Raw genomic sequence first — 4,445 nt, forward strand, 5'->3', positions numbered from 1 at the left:
TGGCAGGAAATGACCAAATACATTTTAATAGTGAACCAGGAATCAGTTATCTATTGTTTAGTTATGGACTTCCTCTTCCTGTTTCCTCTGCTGTACTGTTGCATAGGATTCCGGAACCTATCTACTTTAAGGATCCAAAAGACCAGCATCAGTTGGAGTGTCTAGCATCAGCCTATGAGCACCACTGAACCATGTACAGTTTACATCATTTATTATCAGCAGAAATGTCTGTCTGTGACAATACATTTCAATTTTTTATTTTCAATTTTATTTATATAATACAATTGTCTCAAGGCGCTTGACAGAGCCCAGGGCCTGAACCCCCTTAGAGCAAGCACAATGGTGACAGGGGCAAGGGAAAACTCCCTGTTAATCAGGAAGAAAACGTATGCAGAACCGCAGCACATCTGCTTGAGGCCGTAATGTAATGCACAAAAAAAAGGGGACGGAACAACCAGATACCAGTAAACCAGTCATGCATGCCTGCAGTTAACATAAGGCGTTCAGACAAGCTTAACAGATACTGAATATTCATGTGTGGAGTTAAGCCATTGGATGACACTCGAATGCCAACCAGGATGCCTTTGGGTGTCAATGGCACTTGCCAAAACACGCGCTGAAATCCCTCATTGATCCAAAGTCAAATACCTTGGTGGAAATGGGCCTAATCAAATTCACTGGCCCATGTTCTCACCCCGCTAGGACTCCCCCCCCCCCCTCACCCAACCCCTGTCCTCTGCTCGGAAAGGACAGGTGGCTTAATTCTGAGAGATAGGACTGAACCAATTCAATTCAATTCAATTTTATTTATATAGCGCCATAACAATACAATTATCTCTAGGCGCTTTACAGAGCCCAGAGCCTGAAACCCCCTTAGTGCAAGCACAATGGCAACACGGGCAAGAAAAAACTCCCTGTTAGTCAGGAAGGAACCTTAAGCAGAACCACGGCACATAAGGGGGAACCCATCTGCTTGAGGTCGGCCGGGTGGAGATAGGAAGGGGGGAAGGGAGGAGGGTTGTGTGGCAGAAGGGGAAGGGAAACAACAAGTGTTGTACATAGCCTGCATTTGGTAGATGTACATAATATATATACAGACATCCAGTGGTAAATACATGATACAGACAAGACCAGTTTAGTGGATATACACTGTGCTGATAGGGTTACTATTACAGGGGTAGGGAGTAGGAACAGAGAAACATGTCAATGGTGGCAATAATATATATTGTATATAAATGCTAGCATAGGGTATGAGGTAGAGTAAGTGTACGGCAGTGCAGTGGCGGTGGGTGCAATTGGTCGAGGGTTTCTGCAGGTAGACCGGGTAGAGAGACCTGAACCAGAGGCCCCTGTCAGAGGATACAGGGACATTTCCAAGGCAGCCGGTAAACATTTACCCAAGCAGCAATCAAACAAGCTCCAGATAACTAACCACATGAAAACTATCCAAATGCCCAAGGTAGGAAGAATGGCTCTGTAAACTACAGCTCTGGCTTTTTGTAAATGTATGTATGTGTTTGTTTTTCACAGATGGGCTCTAAAACACAGACTTCATCTGACGGATTGGTGGTTGATTTGTGCCTAGATCAGTGATTTGTGCCTTCAAGGTTTCACATCTGAGGATATCTGATATCAGTGGCTTTGTTGAGTGGTGATAGGAGAGGGTATTAGTTTTGTTACAGATATGTGAGATCTTTTTTTCTAACACACACACAAACACACACACACACACAAAGAAGATAAAAATGAATACAAAAATGAAAGATGTCATTTGCAAGGTGGTGTATTTTATGTATGGCTTCAGAGACCCTTAGTAAAGATGTTCTGAATTCGACATTCAATGTGACATTCACACCAAAGAAATGTCACCTACACCACCCTGAATCAAATACAGTCTTACTGTGAACCATATACATTATAATCCTTTACATATGGTTTCTTTGTATTGAACTGGTAGATTAGGTTTAATATTTCATTATCTGAGTAACCTGATAAGTTCCTCAGTTCAGGTCTCATAAGCTAAGCCTGAATGCAAGTGAGATTTTAATGGTATGATTAAAAAACATATTATCTGTAGTTTCCATTACCTGGGCGGGAGCCATTTCATGAAGTCTGGGAATTATCTATATTGGTTTTCCCCGAGGGGTTTTATAACAATCCTACCGCTTTCAAGGAACCGTTCCTTTTGGATTGGAGTTAGTGGGATTCTGTGTTCGCTGTCCGTAATGCAGAGATTGAATGTACAGCCAGACGGATGTCTATTTTTAAACGCTCTTCACTTCACTCATTCCACGTCCTGTTCACATATCGTTTTTCCATTTTCCTTCTCCTCCGTCTCCTCTCTCTGCGCTCTCTCTCCTCCATCTCTCCTCTCTCTCTCCTCCATCTCCTCTCTTCTCTCTCTCTCCTCCATCTCTCCTCCTCTCTCTCCTCCATCTCTCCTCCTCTCTCTGAGCTCTCTTTCTCCTCCATCTCTCCTCTCTCTCCTCCATCTCCTCCCTCTCCTTCATCTCTGTCTGTGCGCTCTCTGTCCTCCTTCTCCTCTCTGCTCTATCTCCTCCATCTCCTCTCTCTCTTCCATCTCCTCTCTCTCCTCTATCTCTTCCATTTCCTCTCTCTGTCCTCTTTCTGCTCTCTTTCTGCTCACTCTTTTTGCCTCCATCTTCTCTCTTTGTGTTTGCGCTCTCTCTCTCTCAAATTAAAACTGTTTTATCGTCATGGCAGGAATGAGATTCTCCGAAGCTGCCCATTCTTCAGGAAATGGAGGAATCCCCCGTCATATAGAGAGGGCATTATGAATGAATGAGAAGCCCCAATGCTCCACCCTTTTTTACCCAGCTCATCTGTCTTGCCATCTCCTTGCCAATCCTTACTTCATTCTTTCTACCTTGTCTTTCATCCATTCATTCATTCTTTCTTTCTTTCATTAATTAATTATTTCTTTGTCCTTCTTTCTTATCTCATTCTGTCTGTCTCTCTTTCTGTCATTGTGTCTTTCTAACTCCCTCCCTCTCTCTCTCACACACACACACACACACACACCGTCCTGTGTTTCTCTGTGAAGGTTCATCATTCTTTCCTCCTGTCACATTCAGATTGTGGGTTTTGCAAAAGGTCTACAAAAGTTTTAGACTGAAGTTTAAGAAAGGACGGGAAAAAAACCCATCAAAATGTGTATTTGGAGTTCAGTGAGGAACAGCCTCCCTGAAGGACAGGAAGTAGGAAGTGCTGATGTCACAAAAGTCTTAGATCTCCAGGACGTGACCTTCACAAACTCAAGAGTGTATGCTCAGCACTTCTACCTTCCCTTTCAAATAGTATCAGTTTAATGATGGTGGTGATGATAGGAAATTATAGTTAGTGTTAGTGATAATCTCTTACTGAACACCTACCGTTTTAATTAATGAGCCGAGTCGATCATTCTTTAGTTCTTGTGAAATAAAGCATTGACATAGTTGTCACACTAAAACCAGTAATTACTGTCAGGTCCGTTTCTCTGTATCGTTTCCATTGCTTCTCAGGAGAGAACTCATTTCATGATGCACTCATTTCAATAACAGACACGAGCCAAAAAGCAGCATTTTTAGGTGTGTTTATGTCAAAATAAAGAGAAATGGCAAAGCCTACATCATAAAAAAAGGAGACTTGAGAACAACAGTGTGCCGTCACGGGATTTTACTTATCAATTTGTATTCAAATTTAACGCTTTAATCTCTTCAGTGTACAACAACCTATACAACCACAAATGTTTCATTAACAGAAGAAAACAAACCCCGGCTCTCTGAATAGACTTACAGTATTACTTGATGCAGCATGCACCAAAACATATTTCATTCTGCCACAGGCTTTTTTAGGCTTATCAGCATATTACTGTGTGCTGAACACTTAGTGCATGCTGATTTTAATAATATTTTAAGTCTACTCAAAGAGTACACATTCGTTTCCTTTCTTTACCCTACATCATAACACAGACCTTCATCATTCAGACTAAGATTTCCTAGCACACAACGTTCCTGTCAACTCTGACATTCAGGCTCTCTGGCTGTACCAGACAAAGAGACAGACAGACAAGCTCAGCTCATTTTGGCATGACACCTACTGCAAGTCATACTACTGCATTAAACGACAAGAGTGACAGGATGTAGACAGCCGCACCCTTCCTGTGTGCCACTGAGCGCTAGGCAACACCTGCTGGCCTTACTGCAGTCTAACAGGAACTGGACTGCTGGGAAACTGGGGGCTGATTAGCTATTGTGTTGACCACCTGCTCTGTTCTAAACGTCACCATAAAAAAAGAACGCGAGAAGCATTCCAGTCACCAAAGTCACTGGAGCGGATCTGATAAACTAAGCTAAGCTAAGCTAAGCTAAGCTAATGAAGCTCCGTGTCTCAGATCAGAGCCAAGTCTGAGCCACTTCTCTCCAGAGAAAGGCATGGCTGACAGC

Source organism: Clupea harengus, chromosome 2, assembly GCF_900700415.2.
Source record: "Clupea harengus chromosome 2, Ch_v2.0.2, whole genome shotgun sequence".
In the NCBI taxonomy this organism is placed as follows: domain Eukaryota; kingdom Metazoa; phylum Chordata; class Actinopteri; order Clupeiformes; family Clupeidae; genus Clupea; species Clupea harengus.